This window comes from Talpa europaea (assembly GCF_964194135.1).
Source record: "Talpa europaea genome assembly, chromosome: 2".
NCBI lineage: Eukaryota > Metazoa > Chordata > Mammalia > Eulipotyphla > Talpidae > Talpa > Talpa europaea.
The window spans coordinates 26,377,646-26,397,895 of NC_140068.1; positions in this window are offsets into that span (position 1 = coordinate 26,377,646).

A 20,250-nucleotide genomic window follows, 5' to 3' on the forward strand; every position below is an offset into this window, starting at 1 on the left:
GCTGAAAATGATGGTACCAGAGAACATTTATTGTGCACTTATTATGTGCCAGGGCACTGAACTATGTGCACCACGTGGATTAATATATATTTCTTTTTTATTTTACATGAGAATTTTATAAATGTCAAACACTATAATTATAATTATTATTTATTTTAATTTGATTGGTCTTATAAAAATTGAATGACTAGCACAAAGTTACATAGCTTGTAAGTGCTGCAGCTTCCATTTCAACCTTTTCTTCTGTCTCTAGAGCCTGGGGCTTTGTTGCAACTCTGTCCTCTGCTGCTGAATGCCCCTTCCTGCTAAAGGAAGAAAGTTTACTTCCATGGTTTTGGCTCTTTATTTCATATGTGACCTTTCACGTGTGAAATACACAATCCATTTTAGAAATAATACTTATTACTACATTGTTATCACCGGGGAAAATAAGATGAAGCTCACTTACTCTACTTATTTCCAATTTTAAGTTGAACAATGTTTTCAAGTATTCAGAAACTCAGAATTATGGCCAGGGACTCCCACTGGACTCCAACATTCCAGGGTGATTTCTCCTTCAGCCCCCCATCTCTGGACAGCACTCATTCTCAACAGTGTTCTTTCATTTTCTCCTTTTCACTGCCAGACAAGGAAATGGACCTTGGGTTTTACCTTCCCTCTCATCTGTGAAAGCATGTGTGACTAGCCTTTAAAGTAGCAAGCTGGCCTCTTCAAAGCTTTCTTATTTCTGATCATCACTTCCCAGTTTATATACTTTCTTCTTTTTATTCCCATGCTGTTTTCCTGGTTTTTATTTTTTTGGCCTAAACTATGCCTAGGTACAAAATCTCTCTCTAATTTCTTAAACTTTTCATTAATTTCTTGGTTCTATCTTCTCCCACTCTATCTTTCTGGTGTTTTTGATTGAGTCAGCCCTGGCTAGTAATTCTGTTTTCTTAGTTTGACTCTTGGCATGGCTGGGGTCTTGGGGGCTCTGGAATGATGTTGGATCAGGTAGGGAGAGCTTCAGAGGCTTAGAGTGGTTGGTCCACTTGGTCTACTACATGTCAGAAAATGTGTTGGCATTGTATACCTCTGAGAATGATGGTTTGGTCCAGGTGTGTGATGCTTCCAGGGGGTCTTAGATTACTAGGTGATCCAACATAATCCTCACCCATGCACATGTCCTCACTGGGGTTAGCTGATGGAACACTTGGGGGATGTTGATGATTCTATGTACACCTGTTAGGGGGAAAAGGATGTCCTAAAGCTAATTCCATACAGGCTTTGTAGACTCCACCCCCCACTCCAGACCAAAGCCAAAGACACTGGGAACTCCAAATCCCATCACCACCAAAGGGAAGGTGGCTGGGACCTGAGGGTGGGGTTAAGCAGCCAGGTTGGTATAAAGCCAGACACGTGGGCTTTGGAGGGTCTCCCCCAGTTTGGCTCCCCGCCAGCTCGCAGCGTCCGGCCAGCTCTGAGAGTGCCTTTGGGTTTCCAGGTCGGCAGATCGGATAGGACGCATTAAAGACTTTATTTCCCTATTTTCTCTCTGAGTTGTACATTTCCTTAATTCCCTTTCCCTTGTAAATAAACCTTTTATTAACCTTTTGTGTGTGCCTGTAGTGGAGTATTAATGGATCCCTTTTAAGCGCGCAGGTGAGGACCCACAACCAGGCAACCCATTTTATTTTATATCGGGGTTGCTCTTTAACACACACACTATGCTGGATTTCTTCTGGGAAGTTTTCACAAGAAACGACCTGTGTGTGGTCTTTCTCTCGTTCCTCATCATCATTGACAGAGTCTGTTCTTCCAAGCTTTCCACACTTCTAGTGCAGCCTGAGAACATCCACTTTTGGAGTTCTCAGGCAGGTTTCTTTTTTTAAGATTTATTTATTTATGCATGCAAGAGCTGGGGTGTAGGCCAGAGAGGTGGGATTGAGAGACAGAGTGGGGAGCAGAACAGGCAGACTGAAATACACTGCTGAGGAGAGCAGCGGGCGAGTCAGGAGAGGTCTGCTGCACCATGTGGGTAGCTCCCTGCCCGGGGATTGAACTTGTGCTGCAGTGGCTGTGGATAGCTTCATAGGTTGCATCTTAACCCCTTGCACCACAAGGGAGGCTCCAGCAGGTTTCTTTAGGATATTTTCTTCCTGGGTGACATCTCAGCACAGACAGTTGGTTCCTGTGATGCAGGGCACTCGTTTCTAGGGTCAGCCAACTCTGAAGTGATTCTAAAGAGGCCCAAAATGTATATTGAAGGGACACATTGAGTTAACTCTGGATTCTAGAGTTTAATAAGGTTGTTGGTATTCATTCAGTGTGCAGTGGTTCAGAAATAACATCTATTAGTTACTCAGGCTATAAAATTCATGTGCGATCTTTGTAGAGTGTGAAGAGAGAATATTAAGGGGATTTTGATATTGTCTTGGTGGCTTGGTCCCACTTGTCATGTCAAAGTGAGGGTGACAAGAGGTGATTAGATTTGAGGTAGCTTTTGAAGATAGAGACTCCAGCACTTACCACCCAGGACTTTATCAATTAATAGGGAACCTTTTTTTTCCCCCAATAATTTCAGTGTTACAGTTTTTAAACAGTGGGATGGCATGATTTTAGAACTTTATGTTGAGATGAAAGGGTGAATGAAAGAAAGATATGAATTTATTCCAACACTGTGGAAAGTATCAGGACTGGGAATAAGAATTGAGACTGAACTGGCAGCTGTCTGTTGAGAAGGAAGGATGAGACACAACATGAAAGAATAAACAGACCTGGTGACTGAGGTGGACACAAGGGAGAATGATGTCAGTCTGGAGCGGTGTTGGGTTCAGAGAGCGGGGTCCTTGGGTTACCTCTGAGAAAAGTTTCACCAGAACTCCTCTTTCAGTGACACATGGTGAGTTTCCCCAGGAAGCAGAGATGTTTAGTTATATCCTAAAGGGAAGGTTTATTATAAAAAGGGAAGGAACACAAGGGACGCTTGCACAGACACAGGGAGGCAGAAAGAGAGGCCTCTGAAAGGGGCAGGTTTGATAAAAGAAGCACCAGCATAGTCACAGGTGGGCAGGAGAGCTGCCTCTTGCCAGGGCAGAAATTGTACAGATAAAGTGTTCTCTTTGGGAGGGGTTCCTTCCCTTGTGGGACAGTTAACTTCACATTTGTGATGGGACAAAAATAATTATTTCTAGGGCCACATCTAAGGAGTTTTTCTATTTTTGGTTTGACTAGGTCAGTTTGGAAGGACCAGAGGTTTTTTTTTTTTTTTTCAATGGACCTCATTCTCCATATCCCCACCTCCAGTCTGCGGCTCAGGATACTTTACTTTTCTATAGTTTGCTTTAAGACTATGTTAATCATTTTACCCCCATCTCCATTAGCTTCAGTTTCTGGTCTTGTGATGCCTCTTTTCCAAATTTTCTACTCTTAGCCCCCATCAGAGAATTTCACCATTTCCATATAATAGGTGACAGTTTTGCGAGTGAGTCTCTGAGTTACCAGAACTAATGGTTGAGGTAATTAGTAACTTTGGAGATACTAAGAAGAACTTGGTGGTGGTGGTGATTACCCTCTGGAGGCAAAACAAAACAAAAACTAGTTATCTAGTTTTCGTAAAGAAATGGTCCATTTCTTTTTTTTTTTTTTTTTTGCATTTCAGTGTTTTTTTTATTAGATAATAAATTTTATTGTTATATTCCCCATACAATTGCAGCCCCCCCATTCTGACCCCAATCCCTCCCCTCCCTCCCCCGCCCCCCTAAAAGTGTCTCTGGTTCATAGTTTTTTGTTGATTTTGATTTTCACTTTCTTATAGTTATTCATTTTCCTGGTCCCTTATTTAAGTTTTCTAGATTCCTGCTATGAGTGAGACCATCCGTTATTTTTCTTTTTCTCTTTGGCTTATTTCGCTGAGCATGATCCCTTCCAGCGCCATCCATGTTGCTGCAAATTGCATGTTTATCTTTTTTGAATGCTGAGTAATATTCCATGGTATACATGTACCACATCTTCTTGATCCAGTCATCTATTTTTGGGCATTTGGGTTGTTTCCAAAGCTTAGCTATTGTAAACAGTGCTGCTATAAACATAGGGGTGCAGGTGTTCTTTGGAATTGATGTTTCTGTGTCCTTTGGGTAAATACCTAGGAGTGGAATTGCTGGATCATATGGAAGCTCTATGTTTAGTAGGTCCAGAAATCTCCACACAGCTTTCCACAGTGGTTGGACCAGTTTGCACTCCCACCAACAGTGCAGAAGAGTTCCTTTTTCTCCACACCCTCGCCACACCCTCTGCCGCACCCAGGAAAAGGGGAGGTTCCAAGTTCCCTGCCACACCGAAGGGAGGGCAGAGCTGAGCAGGGAAGAGAAGCTGGAGGAAACTGAGAAAGAAGGAGGAAGGGTGGAGAGCCAGAAGGCAACCTGGAGGGGGAATACGAGCAGAGACACATGAAGAAATTGCTTTTGCTTTCTGGTCTTGGACTGGCTTAAACAGATGTGGGTGAGAGACTGGTTAACTATAGCAAGGTTAACAATAGCAGCTTTTATCTTGATTTTGCCTCTTTTGCCCCAGACATGCAGGGCCCCTTCTGCTTCTTTCCTATGTGTCCCTGCCAGAACGTGCTTTAGACCTGTAACAGGGTTTTGGGTCTCATAGGACCCGCTTTGGGCCAACCCTGTTTGGCTGGACATTTACCCAGGAGGGGTTGGGTAACTTTGGGTGCTTGATTATCAGGAAACTATATTCTTCCCCTTTTCTGTACTGCACACTTTGTGTTATTGTGTTAAAGCTCCTTTCCATTGATGGTGTTATGCACTAGAGTATGTTTTGATTAATGTGGCGGATGGCAGAACCTATTTAGATCGGGCAGATTTGGGGGTGCAGGGGTGCCCCTTTCCCTGCCCTGTAACAACATGACTTCTGCTATTGTAAAGCCTAATGTAAGGGCAGGAAGGCCACTGAACAGATTTTCTGATCCAGCAGACTGGGTAAAGGAGGAGAGTCCTGGAACCCTCAGTGGCTTTTGCAGGCTTTTATTGGGATTTACCAAGTACACAGCAGGCAGGGGTACTGGGGGGCCATGAGGCTGGCAGGCCTCCCAGCCCCCAGCAAGTCTTCACTCTGTCTGGGCTCTCCGGCCTTCTCTGGTGGTTCTGCTTCTGCTTCTCGGCTTCTGCTGGCATCCCCCTGACGCTGCCCTTAAAAGCCCAGTCTTAGCCCAGGTGAATCCCATCTACATATGCCCACACCCTGTTACAGGTGTCCGCCATCAGGCTGCAGTCAGGACCGCAGGGTTCCCTCCTCTTCCATCCTAATGGTGGGAGAGCAGAAAAGCCTGATACTTTTACCTTACCCTACACCTAATAAGTACTGTTAACCTAAAATGAAAGAGCTGAAATGAGAGGAAATCAAACCATTATTTGGGATTAAAGAATTGCATTTTGGGCTAAAGAGTTTTTAGTATAAACCTAAAATCACAAAGGGTGAAAGCTGGGGGTTTTTTGTGGGAAGAGGAGGATGAGGTAAATAGTGAAAGAGTTAACTGGTGTTAACAAGCTGAAACTATTCTTGCCCAGACTTAATTTGTTACTGATTCTACCCTCTGGCAAAAGTCCATCATCATCAGCTGCGATCAGGAGGTCGTTTCCTCCTGCTGGGCTCTTAAACAAGGGTTAGTGAAACAATTGCCATTTGGCCCAGTACAAACATGCAAGTTTTTCTACCCAGGCATCTGTGTGACCCTATTTTAAAAATACTTTACCAATGTCTGTTTTCCGCAGTGCCCATGCTGAAAAGTGACGTGATGGTGGGGTGAATGGCAGGAAAAAAATGGAAGGCTGACAGGTTGGAAAAGTGAAAATAAGCTGACATTGAAGGGATGCAATTTGGCTTCTTGTTGAGTTGCTGTAGCCCAGGATTTGGAGGCAGTGAGGCAGTAACTTCTGGTTAAAACTGGGTTTGGGATTAACTGCATTTTGTTATCCTCTTGATTTGTGTCCTCTGTTACCAAAAATAACGGTGATTTGCCTGTGGAATCTGAAGATGTGGATGTTACAAAATCTGTTGTCATCACTTTCCAGGTGTGCAGGGTAGGACAATGACCTTTGGATATGAGGACATAAAATTCCTTTTATCTCTTTCCAGGTTCCTGCATTAACAGCAGCTTCTGCCAAGTCTGAACAGATGACTGAACAGAAAGCAGTAACATTTTGCTGTTTGTTGTATTTTTGCATCTCCAAGAGGCCTGCAGGCAAGTCATGGAAGGAAGAGGCATGGACTGGCTGCTGGGGGTGCTGTATGCAAGAAGAGAGGTGAGGTCAGTAGGAGGGACCTTCACAGAAAGGCTTTTGTTCCTTGCCTGACTGTGAAATGTGTAGTGGAGCTGGGGGTGGGGAGTTGGGGTGTGACTAACAGTGTGACTTCTGAAAAGGGGGGTTTGGATGAAATCTGTCACTTGTGATGTATTGGTAATCATAGATGCTGCCTAGATTAGTCCTATAGGGACAACTATAATTTTCCTTCTCACTACATTCGTGTCTGAGACACCCCATGGAATAAATTAAAGATTAACAAGAGAAAAATAAATTTAATTTTGTATATTTGGGGTCTTCAGAGATATGAGACACTAAGAGTGACCAAAGCAAGGAGTTTATACCTTCTGTACAGAGAAACAATACATTTGTGAAGAGTTGACAAGACCAAGAAGTTTGGACTTGGGGTAATAAACTAATGGGGAAGTGTTACCGGGCAGGGTGAGGGGCACCCCAGGACTTCCAAACCTGCCTGCTTTAAATGGTTCTATCATCCACCTCATCAAGACAAACCAGATTCTAGTCGACCTTTAACAGAAAAGAACTTTAATATAATTAATAACTTTGCAATAAAAAGTATGCAATAGAAAGCAGAGAAGAGAAATAGTATAGTTTCCAAATTAAGCACCCCAAGTTAACCATTCTCTTATGGGCAAATACCCAGCCAAACAGGGTTGGCCCAAAGCAGGGCCTCTGAGTCCTAAAAGCCTGCCACAAGTCTAAGGCACCTTCTGGTGGAGAATCATAGGAAAGGGGTAGAAGGGGCCAGACAAGTCTGGAAGGAAAAGAGCAAGATCTAGACAAAGGCTGCCATTATCAGCATCCCCGGGGGACTCGCACCCACATCTCCTTTTCTTTCAAGCATCTTCTTCCATGTCCCCTAAGTCCCTGGTACAAGTCCTAGGCTAGGAATCAAGCATGTTTCTTCTTCACATGTCTTTCTACCCCATGTGCCTCCTCAAGTCTTCTTTTTTCTCCATCTTTCTCTGTATTCTTCTTTCTTTCTGTCTCTCTTTTCCCCAGTCTTTTTGGAAACCTGGACCCTCCTCTTTCTCTGGGGATTACTATGTTACAGAAGTAAAAGGTTTGATTATGGGGCCTTGGTTCCAAATTCCCTGCCTCTGGTAATAAGGAGTTCTCCCTTCCTCCTGGTACAGAGAGGGAAACTTTTAAGTGGCCAATATAATTTCTCCTTTCCTGGGAACAAAGGAGGGTCAGAGTTTTCTCCTTGTACCAGCCATTTCTCAAATAACTTTAATTCAAAATGATCAATATATTCAAAGTGGGTGACATACTCTGCTTTCCTTTAGTCTTAACTACTGTTTCATTGCATTGGGGTTTTGTTTTGTTTGTATTAAGAGGTTAAACTCTGGCAGGTTTTAATACCCTGAACATCCCTTACCAATGATTATTTCTTGGGAATACCAAAATGATGGTTCATGTTAGTGGAAATTCATCCAGTGTATTGTTTGGTGTCACTTATTCATTCATTCAACACATATTTAATGAGGTCTGCTCTATTTGGGGCTCATTGCTAGGCAAGGACTGACAACTGGACAGAGCCTCTCACCTCAAAAACTTTCAGAAGGAGATTAATCACGCACATATAAGAACAAACCTTGGATTGTTCTAGTATTCATTGTTCCACTAGATATTTGAGAATTACCATTTTTCAGAGCCTTCATCTTTATGCTTCTTAACTTATTTTGTCCTTGCTTATCACCTCTTGGCTGAATTTGTCTTCTTATGATTTATTGAATTGTTGCTGAGCAGTGTTTTTCTCTGTTAAGTTTGGCCATTGTAATGAGACAAGCACAATATATTCTCTGCCGTTATTACTGAAAAGCTATAGGCAGATTAAATTGTTCTAAAACAAGGTATTTTAAATGTAATAGAAGAACTCACCCTTTAAATGAATCTTGCAATGAACCCTTTGATAAAAAGGATCTTTTTGTAATGTAAATAGCAATCTTTTTTTAATCTGTTGGCAAGATCTAAATTTAAAATGGGTTGAAACTGTATTATAATATTAGAATGAGGTTGAAAACCTCATCACTCCAAAATGACTTGGTTGTAATAAGAAACATATGTGCAACACAATTGCTGTCTGATCCTAAGGATAATGATAAATGTGGAAATTAGGTGGTAAACACTGGAATTATGAGTTACTTTTCAGGCTCTGAAAGTATAATAGTTTCTCTTTTTTTAGAAAAGATATTCCAGGGTAGCAACAATGACATATGAATATGAATTTTGTACTTGAAAATGAGGAGATGCTGGAATCTTACTATATACTGCTAGTGGATCAATATCTGTTTTTCTAATATAGTTGTTCCAGTCTGCAGTTTTGCTAGTCGTGAATGTAATTATTGACACTCAGTAATGAGCTGCTAAATCAGATCGTTGGGGAAGTGTTAGTGCAATAACACGTGTAGAGGCCCGGAGCAATTCAATACAGACAGCTGCATTTTTTAGATTTCTGAATCGCCAAACAACTGCCACTTTCCCTCTAGCTCTTCTTTCAAATTATTCTATGAAGTAAGAGCTATCTTTCTGTTTTGTGTCTGAGAAAAGCAAAATCAAGAAAAGTTTCAAGATACTTTGTCATTTGAAAGAGCATGCATAGTTAGATCTTGAATTGTCTGTTTTTATTTTTAAATTTTTTTTCTTAGCAAAAAACCAGAAATATCCGGTAGCTAACCAGCTATCTTTGTGTTAATATATATCATAGTGAAGTTTATCTTTGCCCAGAATGTGGGGGGAAAGAAAAAAGACCTTAGTGAAGGACACATACAGAGTTAGCAAGTTAAAATGCTGTTTAAAAGGTTCTCTAAAGTTGCTTTACTACCACCTGTTTATTATTAAACAATGTGCTAATTAGAGGATATTCCTAGATGATGAATAGAAGTCAAGTCAGTTGATTGCAATGCAGCAGTGACCATTCTTACCTTTTGCTGGAGGGCATTTAGAAAAAAAATCACCTGATTGGCCATACACAGAATTATTGTGTGTGTGGACTTATTGCATTCATTTTTTTTCTATTCATATATTTATATAATTGTTGAAATACAGTTGATATAATTAATATGATTCTATTTTTTCCATTGAACATGTATTGTAGGTATTTTCATATTACTATGTGGGAAACTTTTTTCAGAGCATCATGGAGTATTTTCCATTATAATAGTGAAACTATTTAATAAGGTGCTAATGTCAGCTATTTATATATTTATATTTTTCCATTATGATAATTAATATGATAATATATACATAAATCTGTATAATATGGTCCTTGAAGTGGAAATAATATGCAAAAGATATGACATTACATTTTAGAAAAAATTGTCCGATTTGAACTCTTAAAAGGAGATGGCGAGAAGGTACCCCAATCTCTGCATGTCAATATAAAGAATAATATTTTTAAAGATTTATTTTTATTTATTTATACATATAGAAGCTGGGGTATAGGCCAGAGGTGGAGGGGAGAGGATTCACTAGAGACAGAGTGGGGAGCAGAACAGGTGGATCTACTGAAATACATTGCTTAGGAGAGCAGCAGGCGAGACAGGAAAGGGCTCTCCTGGCTGGGGATCGAACTCATGACACAGTGAACTTGACAGTGCTGAGATTTTAACCCCTGAGCCACCAGGGAGACCCTAAGAATAATATTTTTTAAAAGTTACTGCCAATTTGATAAAAAGAACACTGACATCATCTTGTTTATCTTGCATTTGTTAAATATTAGTAAGAGTAAAGCTTCTCTCGTGTTTAATGGCTATATTTTTTTGTTCTGTGCATTTTGGTAATTCTCTTTTTACTGGCCTATGTAACTTAGTGATTTTTAATGTTCTTTCTATATTAAGGATTATTGACCCTTTGTCAAAATTTTGTAAAAACGCATGTCTAGTTAATCATTTGCTTTGGTTTATAATTTTTTTTAATATGTGGCAATGTTAATTTTTATGTTTTCAAATATCAGTAGTCTTTTTGTGGTTTTTAATTTGTGAGAAATCCTACATAAAAATTTCCAATAACGATTTACCTACATTTGTTCTGGTTCTTTTGATTTTTCTTTACTTAATACTTTGATGTAGCCTTTCCCCAATGTGCTTTTGATAACCCTGTTTCTGTTGAATTTAATAGGTGAGAGGCATATTTCTGTGATCAAAAAGATTATGAACACAAGATTATACATTAAGCTGATGTAAAAAAAATTCAGAACTTCTCAGAGCATTTAACTTGTGTATGTACATTATTTCCTTTAGGGGATAGGTATAGGAAGGATATAATCAGACTTGTTTAATCAACAAATCCTTTTTATTTTCCTGAGCACTTAAGATAGAATTCCTCAAAGCTCATTTTGGGAAAAATGATTCTGACTCATTTTAAAATTAGTTACATTTTTGGGACAAGCGGGTGGGGGGGGCTCTAATTTTAATTTATTGTCAAAATTCATTAATTATTTTAGCATCAGATCATCTATTTAAGAATATTGATTTCATTATTGGTTTATAAAGTCTTACTTTTTTATTTTAATCTAAATTGAAATATTAGAAAAGGATAAAAAGAAGGCAATGCACCCCAATAAGGAAAACCTAAAGGCAAAATTACATTTCCAAGATTATGTTAATAATACAAACTGTGTTTAATAGTCAGAAACAGTGAAAAACGCAGACGGGCTTTAATTAAAGCTTCACATCCCACTCATCTAAATAGCCTTTTCGTTACATGAACAGCTGTTTCATGGCACCCACAGAAGAAAAATGTTTCCATTTGAAAACTTTCTTGCATAAATGTAAAATTTCATCCAATAGCAGTTCTAAAAATTTGGGCTTTTCTGAGTGATTTGTAACTCTTGGATAGTGTATTACATTTGAGTTCTTGGGTATTTTAGTTCTTGGGTATTTTATTTGAGTTCTTGGGTATTTTATTGGTGTCTATTTCTGAATCAGTGCCTTCTATCTTTGACCTAAAAAATAATCTGTAAAATGTTTAGATTAAATGAAAAATATGAGTATTAGTTTAAATAAAATTGAGATCACCTCAGGATTTGTGACCTTAAAAGGAAAGAAAGAAGTCATTAAATGTCAAAGACACATATTAGGGATATTTGAGAGTGTTAATACTTGCTTACTTGCTAACTGTTTTTCTGTGCAGTCACATCCGTCTAAAGCAGCCACTTGCTCATTAGCCTGGCATCAGGAATCATTGGTTGAACCACCAAATGTGTAAAGATGACAGATCAGTTGCATCGATAAAACTTCCTGGCCAAATTTCAAAGCATTTTGCTTTTCCATATAGTCTCTGGAAAGTGAGAGGTAATGGGTTAAGTGACTCAGCTCTTGCTTCCTGCACATGCAGTCACTTTCTCACTTCTGTTCACATAGCATAGAGTACTTTAGAGGCAGAGCCCTGGGCAGAGGTGCTCAATAAAATATGCCAAAGCAATTTATATGCTTGATGTATCCTCAAAATTAACTTTTTAAAGATTAAAACAAAACACTGTGAAATCATTTAAATGTAAGAGTCAAAATTTTTCAAATTCAAATGGAATTTCAGAAGTCATCTAGACCAGAGTGACTTAGAACAGGGAACACATTGTGTTATTTTTCCTTCACTGGGAAACTGTTGATTTTTCATTGGTGATCAGTATGGGACAATATTAGCCACTAAAATAATTGAAATGTACATAGGGGCCTCTTTATTGCAACCCCAGTGAATAGAACCTCAAGGCATTCTCTGCTCCTGGACAATATTTCCCCTCCATTTTGGATGCCTATGTGCATGCAGTACAGTGTGGCTTTTAGGGAAAGGAGCTGGAGCTAGGAGAGGTTGCTGAGTTGTCTCAGACTTGAAATATGACCACAAAGGTGGAAAGACATTCTGAGATTTGCCCATGCCCCTAGCATGCAATTCCATATATTTAGATCTGGACTCTTGCTCCTTTCATAGATTAGTTGGTTGGCTTTTTTTTTTTTTTTAACCCATAGTCCAACGTATTCATATAGATATGTAGTATTTTAAGGGTTATAATTTACATACTATATACTCCCAAATTACATTGAAATTATACCCCTTACAGAAGAGAATACAGCATCAAATCTAGTCATTTAGTCATTTTGCCAAATTCTGGTCATTGGTAAAGGAGTCTATAAAACTATTAAATGTATTTTATTTATTCATTCATTCATTGCCAAACAATTATTAAGTACCTGTTCTGTTTTCAGTGCTTTGTTAGGTGTTAGGAATACAGAGCTGTGTGGGTTTTGTCTTTCATTTAAAAATTCAGATTAAAGTGAGAAGGATAGGGCCTCCCCGGTGGTGCAGCAGTTGAGCGCTGGGTTGCGAAGCTTGCCTCAGCCTCTGTGGCGCCGGTTCGATCCCTGGCTGCTCCCCGGCCACCAGAGGAGGGTCCTGCATGGCACGCAGACCTCTCCTGCCGCCTGCTGCTCCCCTCAGCAGTGTACTTCGGTCCTTCTGCCTGCTCTGCTCCCTGCTCTGGCTCTAGTGAATTCTCTCACCCTCCCGTGCTTCTGACTGTACCCAGTGCTTGTATAAATTAAAATAAATAAATAAATAAATAAATAAATAAATAAATCTTTAAAAAAACAATTTAGAAATGTTTCCTTATTAAAAAAATAAAGTGAGAAGGATAGACAAGGGAGAAATCAGTGCCCCGGGATCAGGGCTATCCCAGAGAGATGGGTTGTAGGAACCGTTGTGGGTACTGAGACCCCACAGGCAGGCAATGTTGGGAGAGGCTGCCCAGAGAAGAGGACCTTTGTGTTGAGTCCTAAGGGTGAGTAACAATTGGCCTAAGATGGGGGAGACATTCTACACAGGAACATGGGCAGACACTGTTGGAAAAAATAATGTGACCAGGCCAGGTTAAGTTCACTGTGGTGTGTGTTGTGAGAAAACCAAGAAGTAAGGATAAGGAGGCTGTCTGGCCAGTTTTCAGAAGCCTTTGCTGTATGTCAAGATGAGGAGTATTCACCAGCTGTGAATTCTTGATCAGGTCACTTAACTTCTCTGCATCTCTTTAAAATGAAAATAGCAATAGAGTTTAGAATTTGCCATATGTATTTATGGCTGTGTGTGTGCACATGTGTGTGCATGCATTTGTGTGGATAGCCACAAATGTGCCTTAAATTAAATTGACCATTTAATGTAGTAAATTATTATGACCCTCAGTCTCTCGCACATAATAAGCACCATGTAAATCTTCATTATTCTTACTGTGGGAGATGAAAATTTTCCATATGGTGATCCAAGTGTTCCCTTCCTACTCACCCACATAGTTTGCATGCAATTAAAAAATGTGCACTATCTACTGCAGCCACCCTGGCTCACTCTCCTCAGGCTCCATCCCCTCCTAGAGGCTGCCTCATCTCCTCTCTAACTCCAAGCAATTTTCCAATCTATCCAAGTGTACTAAGACATATTTTGCAACTTTTCTCTACCTCCGAGCATTTTGATCTTTCTCCACAGTTCTATTTGTTGGTTTGAAACACCTGATTGGTATGGGTAAACAGCTTCTGGTGATGTAAACAAAAATAACATGCACAGACAGAGGGCACAATCTAGTTCTTAATTTCATTGAAAATGCACGAAGTGTTTGAATTCTTAACAAGATACACAGCCACTTGTATTCTAACTGCATCCACCAGAGCTTTTGATCTTTTCTGCTGATAGAGTGAGACTCCATATAACACTCTGTCAAAGACTTTCTGGCTTTTTGTTGGAAGCCATGTTTCATAGCAAATGCTGAAACACCAATTAGGAGTTCTCAGGAGAGCAATGGACTTGATCAAAAGGTGCAGAGTAAGTGCTGGAAAGAAGTCAACTGAGGAGGCCTGTGTTTGCAGAGCAGAACTGGTTTGGTGGGGGGCAGGATTCCAATCTTGAGTTGCTCTGAACTCTGAACCTGTTATTTAACTTCTTGGTCATTTTCTAGCTCTAAGTTCCATGATTCTGTGTTGACTTGTCATAGTTGCATCTCATGGAATTAATATCAATTTTTAAAAGGCAATTTGGGCAAGATGTCTGTAGCACTATCCCCAGGTGTTGCCTTCAGAAACTCTGGGGGAGGAAGAAGCAAGTCCATCTCCTCACATGGATCTCTTTAATAAGAGTCGGACAGTTTTTCTTTAGGAGATTTCATTCCTCTTTGACTGAAAGTCCTATTTGCTTTCCAGAGGCAAGGGGGAGAGTGGGATTATCCTTAGACCAGCCAGGAGCAACCCTGAAGCTTACCTGTGGCAGCTCCTAGAGAAAGGATGGATACCTGAATTTAATCAGTATTCACTTAGGAAGAGGGACACCAGATGTATATTTCCATAGTTTCATGCAAGAAGCTGATTTGAAATGCTGGCTGGCTGGAATTAGGGTATGCCTTAAGGTTCTCCATGAACTATCCCTTTCCATAGAACAGCATGATAAGAATTTTGTTTTTATTTTGAATCCAGTTGTGTCAGCAGTGGTGTCAGCTTGCTAGCAGCCTTCTTTTAATGGTGAGATGATAATTTTTTTCCCTAGAAACCCAAAGAAATCACACCTACAGCAGAGGCTTGAAATCTAATTGGAATAGCCAGAAGCTTAGTCCTTGGACTGCCTTTTCTCTAGCTAATTCAGTCCCTTGGAGATGCCATCCAGAGTCAAGGCTTTAAATACCGTCCATATGTCGATAAAGCCAAAGTTTATGTTTTCAGCACAGATATGTTCCTGAGCTCTACTCCAACTGTTTGCTTGACATTTCCATTTGGATTTTAATAAGACAGCATGTCTGAAACTGGGCTCTTCATGTTTTTTCCTTATCCCTTCCCTGGTCTTTTCCATCCTAATAAAAGTAATTTCAATTGTGCAGAATAAAGACCTTAACTTTTCTCTTCCTCACCCTTCTCTATCCAGGTGACCTCAAATTCTCTTGGCTGTGCCTTAGTCTGATCATGTTCCACTGTCTCACATCTTTCCTTCTAGTTCAAGCCACTGTGGCTTAGATTATGTTGATAGATTTCAAAGGGAATGCTTTACTTTTTCTGTAACTCTTTCAGTCAGGTTTTAGCAGAGCAGTCACAGTGCTGCTATAAAGTTGTCAAGATCTTCCTCTACTCCTAGCATTAGCCTATAGTATCTCTCATTATTTTTCTGCCTTTATCTCCTATTATCTGCTCCTTCTCTCATTCAATTCTGCTCACTCTTTCTCCTCATTTTTCCTTAGCAAAGACTGGCAACATTCTTATCCTAGCATATTTGCTTAAGCTGTTTCATCCACCTGTAATACTTTTCCCCTCAGACTTTGTTTGGCTTACTTTCTACTATTATTTCTTAGCTAAAATATTCACCTTCCCAGCCACCCTTCTAAACTTTGTGTTCTTTTTTACTTACTTTTTCTCCTTAGCACTTATTACTATCCATCTTGTTATATATTTAGTCATTTATTGTATATCTTGCATAGTAGATGTAATTTCCATAAAGGTCGAGATTATTGTTTTATTAACTGCTTTATGCTGATATTCTTGCCCATAAGTTTTTAATAAATATCTCTTGAATGAAAGAACTTATCAGATTGAATCAATTTGGTCTTAGGTAAATGAACTAAATCTGGATAAATGGGGTGAAGATTGGGCATCACAGTGATGTGATACACATGCAGGTAGGAACCACAGACCTAAGGCAGTCTTTTACCAACAATCTCTATTTAATAATTTGTTTCCACTAGTCTGTGCCTATTTCACATAGTTCCTAAGTATATATATATATATATATATATATATATATATATATGGTCTGGGCTGCTTGTCTGCTTTATTATATTGACCATCATAGGTGAAATCCTGTGTTTTAACAAAGGAAAGAAGTACTCTGACCAAAGTAAATGGAAGAAAGCAGGAAACTTGCCTTTGTTTCCACCCATTACGCTTCTTGCCATGTCAATATGTTACCAAACTAAAGGCATTTTCAGTGACACAGTGGAATTAGTTCAATAATTACTTTTGCCAACACAAACCTACAACTTCTTGACCTTTTGGAGTTATGACTTTTAATATTTCTCAGAACACATTTGTTCATAAGGTTGCTGGAGGAGGCCAAAGCATTCATGGTGAGCAGGCTTGACTGTTCTAATTTAGTCATGGATGTTATGCCATGGATGTTATGTTGTGTGGACACACACGCACACACACACACACACCCTCATCAGGCTCCTCAATTTTAGAGAAACAGTTATATTTTATGCTAAGTTACAAAGATGGGGATTGCCAGGTCTTCTCTCCTGCATTTCATTCTAGTTAGTTATGGATCTGTTTGCATCTTCTCAGTCCTTACAAAGTTAGACGCTTTACCATGTGAACAGCTCTGGTCATGCAAGTTCCCCCACTCCCACCCTACCAAGCCTCTGCTGTTGTTCTGGGCACTGCTTGTGAAAGGCAACAGTGTCAGGTGAAGGACTCAAATACTGAATTTCTACCTTCTCATCCCTTCCCTTGGTTCCTCTGACGTTTTCCTGTAGGAAAAGCAGGATAATAAATTTGCCTCCATTTCTTCCTATAAAGACTGCCTCCTGGGTCTGAGGGAGATGCTTGCTATTATCTCGGACATCATCATCAGCTTTCTTTGGTGATTGTTGGGTCGGCTATTCACCAACTCAGAATATAGACAGGGATACTTTTTTGCTCTGTTAAGAGTGTACCTTTGTACAATTTCACACTGTCTCCAAATGTGTGATAAGAGGGTCTCAAGTTCCTGCTTGTTTGATGGGGAAATAGAGGCCAAAATGGTACCATTTGTGTTTGCCTCCGTCTGGTGCTTCTAATTGCACCCCTCTCCCAGGATACATTTTCTCCCTTCCAGACATATGATTGTGAACAACTAGTTTAACTTATTGATGGGCATCCTTTTGCAAACTCCAATATAATGTTTGCTTCTGGAGTGGAAAAGCAGGCACATGACCACAGTATGTTGTGTGAGGGGAATGGCCCTCATACTGGGGCCCTGTTTGTTCCTTTCACAAGGAGAGAGACTGAGAGTAAGAGAGAGATACAGATAAATCTCTCACCCTTATCTCTTAATCCCCACATTCAGACCATGACTTGTAGCGTTTCCTCTCCCCATTTCTCTTTCCAAAGAAAGAGTGACATTTACATGTCAAAACTACATCTACCTAGGCTCCAAGTCAAGATTACATCACTTTCTCAAGGTTTTGTTTGGACAAGTTTTGAGGGGACAAAGATGCTTGGAATTTGGCCTTTCATCTCTTGGTCACTACTAACATGTATCAACGAATCTCACTCTTCTCAAAGGAATGGGAATATGAGCTAGGACTGACTCTCTTGGATATTTGAGTAATACTACAGTGAAGACATTTTTTGGTTGTCATTTTGTTTAGAACATAGAAATGTAAATCTTTGCCTTTTTTTTTTTTAACAAGATGGTGGTGATAATGAATTGATTTAAGAGGAGACTGAAATTATAATGAATTTAAAAGACTTAATGTATCTATATTGTCTCCAAAGGCAAATAAACTGATAATTGACTACATCTACTTAAATTGTTACTACATTTCCATTCCGGAGTATACTTTTAGTGCTGTGCTATTCAACACTTGATAAATGTTCTTATGGGAAACCACTGAAAAGAAAGGATGAGGGATTCTGGCAACCTCATAAGAATTCTGTGATGTTACTGCATTCTGTTCAATTTATGATTCAGAATTTGAACAGCACCACGTGCTGGCTTATTAATCATGATGAAAGGGACTACTTGCCAAATGTTAACATTAGGAACATTTGTTTTAGACATTATTTTATGATTTTGACAAGGCCAATGGCTCAAAAGATGCTTTATTAAGGTGACCTTATTTTTACTTGTAGTGGTACAACCTGTTTGGCCATTTTGTCAAACCAGTTGAATGTGAATTGATGTAGTAAAGGTTGAATTTACTGCATAATAAAACTATCAATTTAAAATATGATATTGATTAAGAACCAGTGTATTCTTTTCATAATCATCAGCTACTAATGAATCCATATGACAGAAGGTTTTATAAGTATGACTGAACATTGTAAACATCCATTTAAGTCACATGTTTCTAAGCAGATTATACCTTAACATTTCTCAAATAGAAATGTTAGTAATTAATAATCAGGTATTAATAAGTATAATCAAGTAATAATCAAATATTAATAATCAGGTGGTAATTAATACTTGTCATATTTGTTTTGGTCTCTTGGGATAACATTATTGATGAATACAGGAAAGGTTTTCCGTGATATACCAACATTGTTCTTTTTCTTGGAGAAAAATTTAATTGTGGAAATGAAAATAAACCATTAAAAGTTTAAAATGTAATAATGAAAACATTGATCTTTAACATTGAAATAACTTTAAAACTTAATCTCTTATTTAATGCTTTTTAAGCTATGGAATAAATAGGATATGTCTTATTGACTACATTTACAATAAAAATAACTCTGTCAGATTTACTGAATATCAGAGTATTTCTTCAACCTCTCAGAAAATAGGGATGAATTTCAGCACTTCTGCTTCAATAATTTTGTGTTCTATGGCTGATGTTACTTTTTTTTTTTTTTTTTTACTCAGGGCTATTTATATCCTGGTGTGAGATGACTTAGGGAAATTTTTCCCCAAGGTTTTTAATATCTCAAATAATATCAAATGATTTTAGTGATGGTTTTTATCACAAGAGTTCCCCGAACTACCAGTAAGATTTAATTTGATTTTTTCTAACCAGAAAAGAAAATGGCTAGTGTTTACCCATATACATATATCAAAATACTTCAGTTTAGGCCTGAATAATTTAGAAAAAAAAAAAAAGGATTTTAAAGCAACACATGACAAACTGCCACACCTGTACATTAAGCACTAGAAGTTACAGATAAAATTTCTATGTGTAAGTTCAGTTTTTATCTAGTGTCAGTATGTTTCAATCATTTGGAATCTCATCTGTTTGTCTTGTGCTGACAAAAGATACAATTTTGGTGTACCACCTTTCAGCCTTTAAGGAGAAAAGAAGATTATTTTATTCCTTCCTGTACTATTTTATGATGTACTTCTATTATTAAAAAAATAGAATTAAAAACACAGTGCTCACATGGAGGAGTGAAATATGAGAACCGTAAGCACCTCTTTAAAAGTCCCAACAACACTCTGTGATGAGGGTCTTCAAGGCAGGGTCCCTACTTGCAATTAGACTAGTCTGCGGACTACGACTGCTGCTGGTATCACCACTAGGGAATCGATTTTCTGAGCAAATAAAGAACTTAAAGTAAAAATGAAGGGGTGCACAGACTGGAAGTGATAAGGGAAATCAGCATTTCCATTTTCAAAAGAATGTATGTCATGTATGTTAAGGTTCTTGAAAAATGAAAATGACAATTAACAAAATATCCTGGATTCAATTTGTTTTCAAATGTATGTTTCCATCTCCTTTAAGAGATATACTTCTTTACCTCTGTTTACTCTTACTGTCCTAGTTTTCAAAATAGATATTTGAGCCACTGTTCAAATCTATGTTTTTTATATATAATAGGTGGTTACAATGGCTACCCTCCCATTTAGGCCTACAAATTATTCCCAAGTAGATATATCTGTGTGGGGGGTGTAGAGGGATGAGGCTCTTGAACTAGTTTTGAAACTGACATGCTAAGGAACTGAAGGGGAAGTGTCTGGCTAATGGGTGTTCCCTTCATTTCTTTATGTTTGCAGATTTTCTAGTAGTGGCAAAAGATATACTGCCAAATATTCCATATTTATGGTTTTATTTTCCAGCAGTGATCAGGCAAAGCACCATAACTCTTGGGAGCTATAATTTCCCTTGACTCCTCCAAATTTGGGGAGAGAGGTAGTCATCACCCTGATAAGAGAAATTGCAAAGGTGTGAGTTGGGAGCAATCTTTGGCATCTAGTGAAGACTCTATAGAGTAAATGAGGGGCTGAAATA